General features: G+C 36.0%; 1 long non-coding RNA gene across 3 annotated transcripts; it reads right to left on the bottom strand.

Moving 5' to 3' along the window:
* Nucleotides 1–1,126: 1,126 nt before the first annotated feature.
* On the bottom strand, nt 1,127–18,302 carry LOC137638300 (uncharacterized). Of its 3 annotated transcripts, none has more exons than XR_011044010.1 (4): nt 18,165–18,302; nt 8,205–8,308; nt 7,263–7,377; nt 1,127–4,590 (listed from the first exon to the last, which is right to left on the bottom strand). It is a non-coding gene; the product is annotated as an uncharacterized lncRNA (long non-coding RNA). The 3 variants fall into 3 exon arrangements; XR_011044009.1 differs by lacking the exon at nt 18,165–18,302 and adding an exon at nt 16,980–17,059; XR_011044011.1 differs by lacking the exon at nt 18,165–18,302 and adding an exon at nt 16,980–17,059 and having other exon boundaries at nt 7,268–7,377.

Here is an 18,302-nt window from a genome sequence, read left to right as displayed (position 1 = left end):
CTAATTTTACATTATCATTGAAAACTCACATATTCTTGGACAGAATTTAAATCACTATCTTGACAAAGTTTTTCACAACTCAATTTACACAATACATGAAAAATTTGATATAGTTTAACTGAAATTATAGTGCATACATAACAGAAACCTGTTCAATCTGACATTACAATCTCCTACAATTCAAGATTAAAGATTTTTAAAAAGTTTTAAACTAAATTTAAAAAATATTTAAGAGTATGAAACATCAAAAATTTAAATTCATTTGAGGCTTTAAAGATCATTTAACAGACTGAATTATTAATCATGACTAGAATTGACAGGAATAAAATCTACCCTGACAAGATTTCATGGAAATCAATTTGGACTGAACGTGTTCATCATGGCACACAGTCTAACATTTTGGCAATACAACATAACCAAGTTAACAACATACTTCTCTCATCATACCAGCAAAAGAATGGACGGGTTCCGTACATGGGAAGCTCATAAACAGCCTAAATGAACAGTGGTTCCAGTCAAAAGCAAGATATATACTTCATGGGCCCTCTGGCCTTTCAGTGGTGAGGAATATGGCAAATACTGATACCAGAAGAGGGAGGGGGGCAGATGGGGAGGGAGGCTCAGTCATATGAACGTTCCCTTTAATTCTTTTTAAAAATCTTTCCAAAAAAGGAGGGGGAAGGATCAAGGAGTGGGAATGGGAGCTCTGAAACTTTGATTAAGTATTAGAGGGAACAATCGGATTCAAACATTTGTAAGATTTTCCAAAATACTCCCCTGCATCATTTTAAAAAATCGAAGGTAATTTCAAGGTATGTTCAAGTAGCCTAAGACAAGATGAGGAAGATCACTAATACTAGCCAAAGCCCTACAATTTCACACAGTCACATACCATCCCTCACACTTCCCAGCCCTACTAGCCATTTCACCCCAAAGCCTCCCTAGCCATTTCGCACCAAAGCCCAACTAACCCTTTCAGACCAAAGACCTAGCTTATTTCACACCAAACGCCTCCTAGCCACTTCACACCAAAGCTCTCCTAGTCATTTCACACCAAAGTCTTCTTAGCCACCTCACACCAAAGCTCTCCAAGCCATTTCAAACCAAAGTCTTTCTAGTCACTTCACACCAAACACCTCCTAGCCACTTCACACCAAAGCTCTCCTAGTCATTTCACACCAAAGTCTTCTTAGCCATTTCACACCAAAGCTCTCCAAGCCACTTCACACCAAAGTCTTTCTAGTCACTTCACACCAAAGCCTTCCTAGCCTTTTCACACCAAAGCCCTCCCAGGCCTTTCACAATAAAGCCCTCCTAGCCTCTTCACACCAAAGCCTTCCTAGCCCTTTCACACTAATGCCCTCCTAGCCCTTTAACACTAAAGCCCTCCTAGCCCTTTCACACTAAAGCCCTCCTAGCCTCTTCACACCAAAGCCTTCCTAGCCCTTTCACACTAAAGCCCTCCCAGCCCTTTCACACTAAAGCCTTCCTAGCCCTTCCACACTAAAGCCCTCCTTGCCTCTTCACACTAATGCCCTCCTAGCCCTTTCACACTAAAGCCCTCCCAGCCCTTTCACACTAAAGCCCTCCTAGCCTCTTCACACCAAAGCCTTCCTAGCCCTTCCACACTAAAGCCCTCCTAGCCTCTTCACACCAAAGCCTTCCTAGCCCTTTCACACTAATGCCCTCGTAGCCCTTTCACACTTAAGACCTCCTAGCCTCTTCACACCAAAGCCTTCCTAGCCTCTTCACACCAAAGCCTTCCTAGCCCTTTCACACTAATGCCCTCCTAGCCCTTTCACACTAAAGACCTCCTAGCCTCTTCACACCAAAGCCTTCCTAGCCCTTTCACACTAAAGCCCTCCCAGCCCTTTCACACTAAAGCCTTCCTAGCCCTTCCACACTAAAGCCCTCCTAGCCTCTTCACACTAATGCCCTCCTATCCCTTTCACACTAAAGCCTTCCTAGCCCTTCCACACTAAAGCCCTCCTTGCCTCTTCACACTAATGCCCTCCTAGCCCTTTCACACTAAAGCCCTCCCAGCCCTTTCACACTAAAGCCCTCCTAGCCTCTTCACACCAAAGCCTTCCTAGCCCTTTCACACTAATGCCCTCCTATCCCTTTCACACTAAAGCCCTCCCAGCCCTTTCACACTAAAGCCCTCCTAGCCTCTTCACACCAAAGCCTTCCTAGCCCTTCCACACTAAAGCCCTCCTAGCCTCTTCACACCAAAGCCTTCCTAGCCCTTTCACACTAATGCCCTCCTAGCCATTTTACACCAAAGCCCTTCTAACCTTTTCACATCAGATTTTTCCTAACCATCTCGTCTGCCAACGATCGCCTAAAACTATTCACTATTCGTTATTATCCATCGATGTTCAAGTCCAACTTTAATCCTTAGCATTTAAATTTATGCCAATCAACAAATCAGCCTTTCGACCTTCCCAAAAGCAGAAAGTTTTAGAATCATCTTTCCTAACCTTAAATTTAAGATTCTCTAATAATATCTAATCAAAATCTGACAAACATGTACAGTAACCTTTTCTTTTACCTATATTATATACCTTTTTATTTCATTTAAAGTATACTCCTAGAATCTACTGTAAACTACTCTAGTTACTAACTTATATATATTGAGAGAGAGAGAGAGAGAGAGAGAGAGAGAGAGAGAGAGAGAGAGAGAGAGAGAGAGAGATGGAAATTTGATCAAAAACTGAATCTTACAAATTTAGAAATAAAAGAAGAATAAGTTTTTATACAAATTACAGACATCAAAATATTTACTCTAGATTTTAAAATGTAGAACCAATAGGGTATTTAAGCTTTAGATTGATCCAAATAAATTTGCTAGTTATTACCCTTTATAAAATTTAAAACATGATGTGGGGGATCAATTATCCAAGGTATACTATTGAAACTAGAAAGGGTTTTGTGTTAAGGAACCTTAAGCTTATAGGACAGAAAGAAAAATTCAAAGGCTAAACAAGAACACACCTTGAAATAAGCATTTAAAGCAGCCTAATTCAAATACCACAAAAAGAGATAAATTATGTACACTTAAAAACAAAAACCTTATTTTCATCAACTAAAAGTTTTGGCACCGGATAATTTAGTACTCTTATATAACCTATTCATTCCTAATACAAAAACCCTAGTTTAAAAATTTCCCAACTAATTTACTAACATGTTCCCTTTCCCTAAACTTTAAAAAGGATATAGATTACAAACTAAAAACTGTTTTAGTGTTAATAAAGGTTTTCAAAATCTTACTAGAAATACTCAATTCTTGAAAGTCAAAATGGACAAATAAAAAACCTTAGGAAAATTTTGCTTCTAGGATCTCATAATTTGAATGTCCAATCCCCCTGGATTAAATAAATAAATCCTGAAGATATCACTAGATTAAAATTTAACTGAAATAACCCAGTCTCTACCTGAAATAGCCCAGTCTCTACCTGAAATAGCCCAGCCTCTACCTGAAATAGCCCAGACTCTACCAGAAACAGCCCAGCCCCTACCAGAAACAGCCCAGCCCCTACCTGAAACAGCCCAGCCCCTACCTGAAACAGCCCAGCCTCTACCTGAAATAACTCCTGCCTGAAATAGCCCAGACTCTACCTGAAATAGCCCAGACTCTACCTGAAACAGCCCAGCCTCTACCTGAAACAGCCCAGCCTCTACCTGAAATAGCCCAGACTACCTGAAACAGCCCTGCCTCTACCTGAACAGTCCAGCCTCTACCTGAAACAGCCCAGCCTCTACCTGAAACAGCCCAGCCTCTACCTGAAACAGCCCAGCCTCTACCTGAAACAGCCCAGCCTCTACCTGAAACAGCCCTGCCTCTACCTGAAACAGCCCAGCCTCTACCTGAAACAGCCCAGCCTCCACCTGAAAGACCTCTACCCGACTATCCCAGCCTCTACGTAGAAGTACTACCTGAAATAACTCCTCCTTGAAATATCCCAGCCTCTACCTAAAATAGTCTGCCCTCTACCTGAAAAACTCATACCTGAAATGACTTGTTTATGAAATAGCCTACCCTCTACCTTTAGTGACTCCTACCTGAAGTAACTCCTACAGGACTATCTGAAATTTCATAACTATGATTTCCACAATAAGATTTTTCAGATGCCACCAGGTTGATGCGAATGAGATACAATTTAGCGCTATAAAGCTTCAGGTTAGTTTACGCAAGATTGCAATCTTAGCTATTGACACTTGATTTAAATAGGCCTAAATTGATTCATAACGAAATTTAAGTCATCAACTATTCATTAAAGCAATTTCTAATGGGAATTTAATTATAAAAACTAAACTCATGAAACTAAAAATGAAAGAATTTAGGTAAATTAGTAAGCTAACAATATAACTTAGCACATTGTCCAAGGCTTAATACTTGAACTAGATACTTAAAAAACTAATTTAAATAGAGGCATTCCTACAAATGCCCAAAAAAGTGTTCTAGAAGTTCCACTTGATCTTCTCCCACTGAAGAATTTTACCAGGAGTGTCAACTGATCCAGGATAGTCAATGTTCATCATCCTTTTGGTTAAAGGGTTCTAAGTGTCCGAGCAGAAGGCCACATCAACCTGAAAGACGAAAGTGTTAATAGGAACTCACAGAAAATTACTAATCAAGATTTATAAAATATAAATTTAGTACTGTTTTTGGTAATTTTTAAGCAATAATATATGTTTGATAAGTCTGTTCAATCGAAAAAATAGGATATCTTAAGCCCCCAAAAGTAGGATATTTTAAGCCCCCAAAAGTAGGATATTTTAAGCCCCCAAAAGTAGGATATCTTAAGCCCCAAAAAGTAGGATATTTTAAGCCTCGAAAAGCATGATATTTTAAGCCCCCAAAAGTAGGATATCTTAAGCCCCCAAAAGTAGGATATTTAAGCCCCCAAAAGTAGGATATTTTAAGCCCCCAAAAGTAGGATATTTTAAGCCCCTAAAAGTAAGATATTCTAAGCCCCCAAAAGTAGGATATTTTAAGCCCCCAAAAGTAGGATATTTTAAGCCCCCAAAAGTAGGATATTTTAAGCCCCTAAAAGTAAGATATTTATGCCCCTAAAAGTAAGATATTCTAAGCCCACAAAAGTAGAATATTTTAAGCCCCCAAAAGTAGGATATCTTAAGCCCCTAAAAGTAAGATATTTTAAGCCCATAAAAGTAAGATATTTAAGCCCAAAAGTAAGATATTCTAAGCCCCCAAAAGTAGGATATTTTAAGCCCCCAAAAGTAGGATATTTTAAGCCCCAAAAGTAGGATATCTTAAGCCCCAAAAGTAGGATATCTTAAGCCCCAAAAGTAGGATATCTTAAGCCCCCAAAAGTAGGATATCTTAAGCCCCCAAAAGTAGGATATTTTAAGCCCCCAAAAGTAGGATATTTTAAGCCCCCAAAAGTAGGATATTTAAGATATTTTAAGCCCCAAAAGTTGGATATTTAAGCACCCTAAAAGTAGGATATTTTAAGCCCCCAAAAGTAGGATATTTTAAGCCCCCAAAAGTAGGATATTTTAAGCCCCCAAAAGTAGGAGATCTTAAGCCCCCAAAAGTAGTATATTTTAAGCCCCCAAAAGTAGGATATTTTAAGCCCCTAATAGTAAGATATTTTAAGCCCCCAAAAGTAAGATATTTTAAGCCCCCAAAAGTAGGATATTTTAAGCCCCCAAAAGTAGGATATTTAAGATATTTTAAGCCCCCAAAAGTAGGATATTTAAGCACCCTAAAAGTAGGATATTTTAGGCCCCCAAAAGAGGGATATTTTAAGCACCCAAAAGCAAGATACTAAGCTCCAAATTGATTAGGATGACTTAAGCAACAAAAACTATGATATTCTATATATTTTGATATTTTACTGAAGAAATTAGAATATTACAGGACAAAAAAAAAATATAGGATATCTTAAGAACTAATAAAAAGATGTGCTAGAGTTCCTATGTCAAGTTTTCAACAGTAAATTCTCAAAAATATGAGTAGAAAATACTTTGCTAAAAAAAATTAAACTAAGTTGAATTAGCATCTACAGTGCACCACACATGGCGCACTGATATCACTACTCACTTACAATAAGAATTCAATTTAACTGATTTACAGCTTCACACATACACTAACCTGAACACTTTTGACCCCCCCCCCCCACACAAAAAAAAAGTTAAAGTTGATTTGATTTTTTTTTATCTAAAATGTTAATCTAAAAGTAGCCGACTTATTTCACACCTAAACAGAGGTATAGAACTAAACTCTAAACTTAGGCTATTTGAGTTTAAAACCATTTATTTTAGTAATAATAAAAAAAAGGAAACATGGATTTAATCTTAGCTTTCTAACTAACGGGATTTACGAAAAAAGAAAAATCATTCAGAAAAAAAACCATGTATGAATGTTTGTTCGTATACAGTTTGAGTGATTCCTATCACTTAAATTTTAATCTAAAGACTCCATATCCTAAAAAAAAAATATTCTCATACAATGGGAAAACCAATATCCAGAAATACTAAAATCTTCAATATCATATATTTACTCAGTCTATTGTCCAGTGGTTCCCAACCTTTTTTCTGTCATTCCCTCCCCCCCCCCCTGCACCTAGTTCAACCATCCAGATTTCCCCCTTCATGTCCCGCCCAGCCCTCATGCCCACTCGCCTGCCTCAGAAATGGGCATGACACTCCAATTCTCCCCTTGAATATCATGTCTTTGAGAACTGATATGATCATATCACAATTGAATGGCTAACAACAAATTGCCGCACGTACTATGACATTTTCCGCATGTTTTAGTTAGTGGGTAGTGTGATTATTTCCCCCCTGGAAGCTTCAAATTTCCCCCCAGGGGAAAATTTCCCCCTGGTTGGGAACCACTGCTATAGTCTAACATTCCATCTCTGTACTCTTGTAACTTCACCCCAGTACTAAATGGCAAAAAATCTAACCTATTTTCTAAAAAGCAAACAATTTTCAAAATAATTTTACCATCCAAACGGAGTTTACAGTATCAGACATTATGATAAACTGCCAACTGAAATGAAGGACCTATAGGGAGCAACTGAATTTAAGAAGAAACAAAAGACATTACTCTTCACAAGATCATATGATTTGGAGGATGCTACAATCAAAGAATTGTATAAGTTATAATGAAAATGTTTCGTTAAATGATTAATATGGACCCGCCCGAGAAGTAGTTCACTCGACTTCAGTGGAGGGTTGGATTTAAACCCAAAACAAGTAAACAAGTAAGATAATTGAAGATGTCATACTTAACTAGGTTCATGCAGAAGACGGGAGGCAGTTTCTCAACTTGGGGAACAACAGCGTCTGCACGTCCTTTGGACTTCAGGCTCATATGAATACCAATTATCCATACCAAGCAAACTGGAACACAAATGTAGAAAGAATTGAAAAGGACATTTCAACTGATTTTTTTGCTTTTGCCTATCATTATTATTATTATTATTATTATTATTATTACTATTATTATTACTATTACTATTATGATTATTATTATTACTAGCCAAGCTACAACCCTAGTTGGAAAAGCTAGATGCTATAAGCCCAGGGGCTCCAATAGGGAAAAATAGCCCAGTGAGTTAAGGAAGTAAATAAATAAATGATGAAAAATTAACAATAAATCATTCTAAAAAAAGGTAACAACGTCAAAACAGATATGTCATATATAAACTATAAAAAGACTCATTGTACTTAACTAATTTCTCCTAAAATAATTTTGCCAAAAAAAAAGTAAACTTGAAAGTTTTGTTGTGCAAAAAAAGTAGGTGACTATTATTTAATGTCTAAATGGAAATCTCGAATTAAACTATAATTGCATTTGAATACTTCTTTTTAAAAAAATGCATTGGCAACTACGGGAATTAATCAAAAGACATGAATTAAAATAAATTCATGATAGTTTGATCAACACAGCTTAAGTGAATCCTATGAGGCCTATCACTCCAGTTTCAAATTAAGAACAAAAACTCTCACTGAAAGAAAAACAAATTTCTAAAAACACAAAGATCTTACATATCTGCTATTCACGCAACATAATCTAATATTGTTCTGTATGTGATTGAGGAACTTCATACCAGCACTAAATGCCCCAAATTAAACCTGTCTTCTAAAATGCATAGAACCTAAAGAAAATTTCACTATTCAAGCGATGTTTACACCATCAGTTCATCTTTGATAACGTCATACTTAACTTGGCTCGCACAAGACAAAAGACTCAAGATCTTGCAATTTCTCAACTTGTTGCATGACAGCCTTTGTGTCCTCTTCCAGTCCTCAGTGTCACTGGAGTACAAATCTGGAAAGAATTGAAAAGGACATATTAGCAACATTTTTACTTTTGCCTGTTTTTTTTTCTTGGCTAAAGTTTCCCCAAAATAGTTAAGGACTTTCCAAACTCAAGACTATCCAATGTCAACAGCTGAGTTTACAAAGATGCATAAAAAAAACTATTTACAAGATATCCACGATAGCCCGAACAAATACAAAAGGTTAATTTGTTGATTGTGAACAAGTCATAATTCATTGGTTGTATTAATCAAATTGTCAAAAAACACCACACAAACTATTGGCTACAAATGAGGGGGTACTAGTACGCAGGAACATACCGCCTGAAGAGGTTTTGCCTTACTTTCAGTACAAGATATCCACGATAGCCCGAACAAATACAAAAGGTTAATTTGTTGATTGTGAACAAGTCATAATTCATTGGTTGTATTTATCAAATTGTCAAAAAACACCACACAAACTATTGGCCACAAATGAGGGGGTACTAGTACGCAGGAACATACCGGCTGAAGAGGTTTTGCCTTACTTTACTAGTTAAAATTTCAGTAAAATTTCAGTAAAATTTCAGTAAAATTTCAGAAATCACAAAGATTGTTGCACTACTGTATAATAGTTATAGTCATAGTTATAGTTCTTTACTTGTTTACTTGTTTTGGGTTTAAATCCAACCCTCCACTGAAGTCGAGTGAACTACTTCTCGGGTGGGTCCATATCAATCATCTAACGAAACATTTTCATTGTAACTTATAAAATTCTTTGATTGTAGTATCTTCCAAATCATATGATCTTGTGAAAAGTAATGTCTTTAGTTTCTTCTTAAATTCAATTGCTCCCTTTAAGTCCTTCATTTCAGTCGTCGGTTTATCATAATGTCTAGGCGCACAGTAGCTAAAAGCCCTTTCACCAAATTTACCATTTGTTCTTGGTTCAGATAGTCTCTTTGTCACTCATGTGTCTTATGGTAACATTTGTTTCTAGTTCTAGTTTTTTCAGGCATTCTTTTAGACATTTTGGTTCAGTATCTTATAGGTTAGTAAGAATAGTTTGTATTCGATTCTCGCCTTTACCGGCAGCCAGTGTAATTTAATTTGTGCAGGGGTAATTCTATCCCTATTGTGTAGTCCTTTTATTAGAGATTGTGACTGCAGAATTGGGTTCATACTTCATAACATGTATCCCTGGAGTGAACGAATTGGGGGAACAAAAACAAGACGTCAAGTAAACCTATAGGAATGAGAATAAAACGAGAGGTTTGGGGAACAGAAAAGGCTTTAAAGATCTTGGAAGAGGGCAGCGTCAGTATGAGGCATTATTTGCTTGTTACTGAAAATACTAATGTTACATACGGCAAGGTCCTTTCTAAAGTTGATACTTTTGTTATGAGAATGAGGTTGGGGTATAATTATTGTTGGCAATATATTGATGGTGATGGTATACCCTGTAGATTGTGTGGTGAAGCATACTCGCATACTCTACATCATTATATGTTAGAATGTGATAAACTTAGGGAATTTAGAAATGTTTCTATTAATAGTGTTACTGAGCAAGTTTGCTTTGTCTTAAATAATAATATCACAAAAAAAATTTTTAACAAGTTTCCCAGGTTTTACTGGAATAGATAAAGGAGCATTGTAATAAGTTTTGTTGGGGAGGCATTAGCATGCTAATACATCCCATTTGATGTATCTATATGTCAATAAACTTTTTTGAATTTGAATTTGAATTCTGGAAAAAACTACGATTGACTACAACAGCTTTTTGGTGGGATATGTGTTTCTAGTAACGTTGGGCGGTCCTGGGATTACTAAAGAAATCGATATATCATGCTATATAAAGCCGATGCTTGGCTGCAAGAATTGTTAAACTCATCCCTGCAGAAATTCATGTGACATTTTGAGAAGTTATGTGAACAATATCGTTGCACAATATCCATATTCACATTTTAGGTATTATCGTACGTTTCAATAAATTACTTTGATATTATGATTGTTTTATTAATATAAACTATCACCTAAAGATCCTCGCTCAGGGTGACAGATCCTTGGGTGAGAAAATTTGGGGTGAGGGACCTTCAGGGATCTCAAAATCAAATAAACTTTACCTTTAGTTGTAAGTTCGGCTAATAAGGACAACGCCGGTCGAATCTGCCCCTTTCCAAAACCAAACCGAAATAACTTTGGCCAACGCTAAACGATTGTCCGGCTTCCCTGGTATTGAACTACACTGGACAAGTCCACTCGTCATTTTCTGTGTTATGTTATAATGACGTTATAATGACGTCATAATGACGTCATAATGACCTCACTCCAGAAGTAAGGCAAGCAGACTATGATAAGGCCTATGTTAATTCAGGAATTGACTATTGAAACTCGCTCTGTTTTGATCTCAAATGACAACTTTAGATATTACAAAACATAATTAACATAGCAGCATGATTGATAAAATGGTGTCCCACTTCGAGAAAAGATCGCTCCTATACTTAGTGAATAACATTGGCTGCCTATCAAAGCTGGAATAGAGTCTGTGCAATGACTCAAGTTATCAGAACCGGACATCCAAAATATCTAAGGGAATTGCCACATATTGTGCAGCCAACAAATTGTGCTGGCACGAGAATAGTTACAGATATTATTATTATTATTATTACTTGCTAAGCTACAACCCTAGTTGGAAAAGCAGAATGCTATAAGCCCAGGGGCCCCAACAGGGAAAATAGCCCAGTGAGGAAAGGAAAGAAGGAAAATAAAATATTTTAAGAAGAGTAACAACATTAAAATAAATATTTCCTATATAAACTATAAAAACTTTAACAAAACAAGAGGAAGAGAAATCAGATTGAATAGTGGTACAGAGGCTATGGCACTATCCAAGACTAGAGAACAATGGTTTGATTTTGGAGTGTCCTTCTCCTAGAAGAGCTGCTTACCAAAGCTAAAGAGTCTCTTCTACCCTTACCAAAAGGAAAGTAGCCACTGAACAAATACAGTGGAGTAGTTTCGAGTTAATGGAACCAAGATACATGTCAATTTCGTTTGGTCGCTGCAGCCTCACCATCTTTGTGAGCTAAGGATAGGGGGTTTGGGGAAGCCTATAGGTCTATCTGGTGAGTCATCAACGCCCATTGCCTGGCCCTCCGTGGTCCTAGCTTGGGTGGAGAGGGGGCTTGGGCGCTGATCATATGTACATATGGTTAGTCTCTAGGGCATTGTCCTGCTCGATAGGGCAATGCCACTGTCCTAGCCTCTACCATTCATGATCGGCATTTAAACCTTTCAACTTTTACTGTAGATTCTACAGCTTTCAAATGAGCGGTCCCATGACTATACAATAAGCTCCAACTATACATTCGAAAGACTGAAGATATTAAGACTTTCAAAAAGAAACTGAAGACTTTTTCGTTTCCCCGAATGTTTCAATAATATGTGGATTTGAAAATAAACACTAAATACGATGTATGATACGATAAATACCTAATTAATGTATATGACAAACAGATCTTGTAGGTCCTGCAGGGCTCAAGTGTTCCTCTGTATTGATAGGACCATGAAAACAGCCCTTAAAGTAAAATAAGTAACCTAATATATCAATATGGTTAAGCAAACTATGTAATATTTGCTTCGAGCTAATACACTTAGTAAATAAATAAATAAAAAGGTCGTAGCACAATTCAATAAACGTGGGGCCTATTAAGAACACAGACGCTAAATTTGGGGGTAACAATAAAAATTCACGACTGTTAATTTATATAATGTATGTAAATTATTTTATTCATAATTTATCTCTTCCAAAAATATTTCCCTTTCACAAATACTGACCACTCCCCAGTACCCGCCCCCGCCCCCACAAGAAGCCACCCTCAGCACCCCTCCCCCCTATGAGGTTACAGCGGCTCATACCTGGTTGCAAATATGATGGAACTTTTTATGATAATCAACAAATAGCTAAGCACGCAATATGCATTAAAACGTGATAGGAGTTGGTACTGCACATACATACATACATGCATACTGTACATACATACATACATACATAAAAACTTAAACTTTTTTTCTCAATTAGTTACATGAATAAATTCGACAATATTTCACTCGCAATTCCCCCTATGAGATGGTACACAATTCAACTCTCAAGGGACTAAAAAAAAAATTCTCCACTGTATGGTGAAAATGAACATACAAGTGCCAAACCAGAAGAACAAACCGTTTAAATCAGGAAGGACACTTAGAAATGGGTCCTAGTCTGAATCATGGACACAAATTCGTAGTTCACAGATCATCATCAACCAAGATTTTGTTTACTGAAGAAACATTTATTACTTATAACCAGTTTTGCTTCACAAATCAATGACGAAAGTAATTTACACATGAAAGTATTTATCGTCTTTTTGGACATTCAAAACAAAACAAAAAAGTAAGTTAACAATTATCTTCACATTTAGGTAACACAGACGTGTTTCTCCGACTTCCGACCTTGAGCAAAACTGCAGGTAACGACATTTGCTTGGCAGACCGAAAACACAGACAAAAAACTTTTAGTACTTACAAAAAGAGTTATGCCAAAACTAATGAGGTGATTACAGTTGTTTGTCGACTGCATTATGAAAAATTAACTAATATAATTATTTCATTCAAATGAATTTGATCGGCTATAGTGTTTTAGGAAAAAAAAATCGTTTATTCAAATAGGTTTACAGACTCAATAAGCTTCCGGTGATTTAACAAATATTTTCTTTGAGAGAGAGAGAGAGAGAGAGAGAGAGAGAGAGAGAGAGAGAGAGAGAGAGAGAGAGAGAGAGGGGGGGGGGCGGTTAACGTTTACTTGCATGAAGGAATTGTTGTGGAGAGAGGCAACAAGGCTCTCTCTCTCTCTCTCTCTCTCTCTCTCTCTCTCTCTCTCTCTCTCTTTTAGGATCAACAGCTTTAGACAAATTGGATCTTAACTACCAAATTAATTAACCAATATAGCCGAAAACTGTATAGAAAACTAAATGGGATATTTTGGACCATTTGAAATCAAGGAAATAAGCCACCAGTAGGACTGAAGGATATCGACTGCAAGATGGATTTAAATCCACATGACTGTTAGGATTATTAGTAGAATACCTAAAGGGGGTCACCATAGCAAATTCTTAGAAAAGAGTAATTTTGAGATAAGTAGTCATGATGAGGTCACTTCAGTGTGTTGAAAGGTAACAGAATGCACGAGCGAGAGTTTCAAGGAGTTACAAGGATTTCGGATGTCTCAAAAGACTTTTTAGTCGATCCCTGGAGACTCCATTTGCTCTTTGGTAGGGCGATTTAGTTTAAGCATTTAGAGGGTTTTGTATGATCTTGTCTAACTTATTCTTGAACTTGAGAGAGAGAGAGAGAGAGAGAGAGAGAGAGAGAGAGAGAGATTCCAAGCCTATCACTACTTTACACTGAAGGGCCACGTTCACAAGCAAAGCAACTGCAAAACAGTCAACATAAAAGCGCTAGAAGTCATGTTTATTAGAGCCCTATTAGACAAAACATGATTAATATAAGGTCACAAAGATGCTAATAATTGATAATATGGTCCACACCAGGCTCATAGAACTCTGGTTCTCATCAAAACCTTATGTTACGTAACCTGCACACAACGTTAAGACAATTTAACTCACCTGACCGAGGATACAGCTAATTTTATTGTCCTGATGTATTTGAGGACAATTTGCCCTTAAGCTATGAAAAGGCAAAAATCAATAGAGAGTTTATTGTCAAGGCTTCGATTCAAGTTGCTTCGTCCACGAAGTATCAAAGACAGTATTGATGCTTTATACAATTTTGTGGATCACTAATAACCAGCTTTATTTCATCAAAATGATATTGCCTTCGGAAATTTCTACATGAAACTATTCATCGTTTATCAATTCAAAACTTAATGCATTCAAAACAAAAATAACTTATTACCTGTTAAAATAAATAAGACTTCCTATTTTCAGATTACAAACTGATCTAAAAAAAAAAATAGCTGACAATGAGTAGTCCCGTCTTCTTAACGAAGAGCAAATAGGCCTGCGTTGAAAACCACTTCTGCCTGACTGGTCGAAAAACAGACTAGGGACACCCCAGTTACAGTAAGAGTTTTGTTACTAACTAATGCTTTTATTACGCCTGCCCACTAGTGAATGATAGGAAAATATTGATGACGGTTCAATACATAAGGCATATCAATAAATGCTTCCATAAGAATATTTTCTCAAATATCAGAATTACACAAGAAATTCGTCTTAACTTAATAATATTCTGCCAGAACCAACATGAAAACTAATCATAAATATGTCATTGCAAATAAAGCGAGGATAAATACTAAACCTAAATAGTACCTCAGCTTGAAAACGAAAGCATTTGACAATAAACACGAACTGTGTGATATGCAAAATACCTTAGATTGTACACGATAAACTGACCTTTTAATCTCTGCAGGGAGTAGGTGTCCTCTGAATGTGAAAGGGCCATAAAAAGAAAGGAAAAAAAAACAGCCCTTTAAGTAAAGTTCCTTAATGGAACCAAATGTATGAGAAACACTTAAGGTTTTTTTTTCATCAAAATATCGCCAGTAATTTCCCCCTGAAGGTAATCATCACTTAGTAACAAATTTAATTCATGCAAAATAAATACAACCGTTTGTCATAATACTAAATGAAGACTGTTGGTATTAATGACTGAATAAGGCTTCCCATTTTCAGATTATAAACGGACTTTTTTGAAAGTTCACTGACAACGAGTAGGTCCACCCTTTTAGACGAAGAACAAATATGCAGAAAACCAGTTCTGTCTGGTTGGTCGAAAAAACTGTCCAGGACAAACCTCCCCCCTACACACACACTTATGGTAAGAGTTTAGTCAATACTAATGAGATAATTAGGTCATTATACAGACATTAATGGAATGAGAAAAAAAAACGAGATTTGCATATAAAAATAGTTTTTATAAAGGGTTTCCCAAGAATATTTTTCTAAAGATCTAAATAAAAAGCCGTGTTCCTACTTGAGCTTTTATCACGGTAATTTCCTACCTTAATTTAAACTGAATTTCAATGCATTGCTGGTATAGAGTCCCTTAAAGATCAAAATTAAGCCTCTTATTCTACCAACCACTTACTTCTGCCTAAGTGCATGTGCTGAGATGACTTAAATCTAAACTTACAAATAACATATCTTGGGATACACTTCCGAATATTTAATATCTTAATGGATTTGATGCTCACGGCTTTCCTGTATTTAGGAGAGAGAGAGAGAGAGAGAGAGAGAGAGAGAGAGAGAGAGAGAGAGAGAGAGAGAGAGAGAGAGAGAGAGAGAGAGAGAGAGAGCTTATCAAAACCGAAGGATGTCTTCAAATTTACCTCTACGCGAAGATAGCTTTTTCGAAAGACTGAACAAAATGTTTTTGTAGTTTTACCGACTATGGAACTCCCAGTTGCTGACATAGGATATCAATGTTATTCTCACTCTCAACTAAGAATATGCTTTAAGTTATTATTATCAATGTTGCAGGGACACTGAAATTAAACAGTTCTGACGTAAGCAATACTTATGTGGGAGACCCACTCATGAAACTTAAAAGTTTACTAACAAAATATTTGTTAAATAACCGAAATAAAACAGTAAATTGGGGCATGCTTATATTATTACAAAGCAGCTGAGAGAGAGAGAGAGAGAGAGAGAGAGAGAGAGAGAGAGAGAGAGAGAGAGAGAGAGAGAGAGAGAGAGAGCTTAATTGGTGGGTGTGGTCGATACTTTGAGTTATCAAACTAACGTAAAGTGAGACAATGGTTGTTTCTTAAAAGCAAAATGATTGTATATATTTGTGTCAAGGATTGTATGAATTTGTATTCAAAAGAATGATATATGTATATTTATAACAAAGAATTAATTTTGTGTATCAATAAAATAATGATTCTGTGAGAATGTTGAGTTGCTCACTGAATTATATTTTTGGTCAACCAACGAACAACTTTCCATCACACATCACCTGAAACCCTCGTTTCTTAATTACACTTTTGCAATGCAAATAATTTGCACAAATCACAGTTTTCACTATAGTTTACACCCTCATATTCACACCTTTTAAAATGCGAAAAATAATCTCTTATCAAATTTCTTATCAGATTAAATCAAAGTATGTGATTAAAAAGTTCTGTCGTTTTTTGATAAAACATTGCGCAAATATTAAAATGATACGACCCTCTATTTAACCACGGGAACAAAAAATCCATAAAAATTATCGACAGTTGATTTGGATTATAAAATCTAGGCCTAAGGCTACAGGCATTAGTATTATCTTAATTCATTCTTATAGTAACAACTTCAATTATAGGTGATTACAGAATCCTCAACTGGAACTAAAACCACACAGCGACTACTGTTATACACTATCTCATTAATTGTTAAGTTAAAGCCACATCTAGAAACAATCTCATTTAATAACCACTCACTGATTAATGGAATTACCAACACACGCTAAAAATAACATTTTTTGAGAAATGCTTTTTATAAAGTTTCTTCACCAATGAAAGACCCTTAAAGAAATTCGATGGTTTAACACAAGGAAACCTACAACACCTATAAGATATTCGAATCTCCAGTATTTTGAGTAATTAAAGATACTGCGAGAACATAATAAAATCAATGAAACCTTGTAAAATGTGTCCCTCCTTACCTAATGAAGCCTTCACTGTTTGCAGGATCACAAGTTAAAAGACGAGAGTCACAAGACTTGGTTCCTTCTTCCTCTCTCTCTCTTTGTCTGAGAAATGAATCTTCTTCTACAGTTTACAGTCAGGAACATCCCTAGACAGTCTCTAAAAGTTCCCCTGACCAGAAGTAATTTCTCTAGGCATTTTTCAACACAATTAAATTTATAGCCTACTAGATACTGTACTATGTACTCCTGTGTCTTCTGTAATTATAATCTATTCTGTTTTTATTTCTAATTGCTCCAATTGTGAAGCAACATACAGTATATTTTGTTTTATTAGTGATTAATTTATGCTCTGATTTCAGTTTGTGCTCTGAAAGATATATTAATAAAGTTCTAATTGCAATGAATGGTATACCATAGGAAAACAATAAAACATAATTAAAAGTCATTCACTTTCATTATGTCTCATTGAAGACTGGATAATTATTCATGAGTATTTAGATAATGTTTTACATATACCAGACGTACGGGAACTCCCACTCTCAATGCCCCCCAAAACCTTTTAAAAATTCCCAAATTTGGGGACAAATTCCCAAAAGTTGTCCCCCTAGTTAAGGAAGTGTTTCAACCAATCAGGGACCTCCACACCATTGTCTGCATTCTATAGCCTTTTCATCAGCTAAAATTATAGTAATTTGCTTAAGATATATTCAAATATTTTTCCAATAGATTAACTGAATTATAATAGGAGTTCAGAAGATATTCGTATGAATTTAATTTGATGTTTAAGTGATATGCAGTATACGAGTGAAATTTATAAGTAAGTTACCCCTAGATTAGTGGTTTTAAAAAAGAAACGATAAAAGTTTTGATTTAGAGAAAACCTAATTTAAGGGTAACTATAATATATTCAACGACCACGAATATTATTTTTATGTATATATAACGTCATCTTGACAAATGTCATACGTTAATGCCTTTAAGAATATTATCTTCCATAACTTATATAATTGTGTGATATAGAATGAGTAAGATTTACTTGAGAATAATAAAAGTATTTTAAGATCTAGGATTCATAGTTTGGCTATAGATTCCATATAAACCGGTATTAGCCTATGTTTGTTTAACTATGTTTACAAATATATACCTATTAAATGAAGGGAGATGTTATGTAATCACCCTTCTGATTGAGGGTATACTCACAGTACGTTGCTGGTTGACCTGTCCTGGGAGCGCTCCCACAATGACACCTTGATCCACGCTAAAGAATAATTACAGATGGCTTCAAACTGTTGGAACCTAGATATATGTCTATTTTAGGCTCTAGAGCCTTTAAATATG

The sequence above is a fragment of the Palaemon carinicauda genome, chromosome 3 (assembly GCF_036898095.1).
Source record: "Palaemon carinicauda isolate YSFRI2023 chromosome 3, ASM3689809v2, whole genome shotgun sequence".
Taxonomy (NCBI): domain Eukaryota; kingdom Metazoa; phylum Arthropoda; class Malacostraca; order Decapoda; family Palaemonidae; genus Palaemon; species Palaemon carinicauda.
Note: the sequence above shows the minus strand (reverse complement) of the source record. Positions and strands in the feature narration are given on the sequence as shown.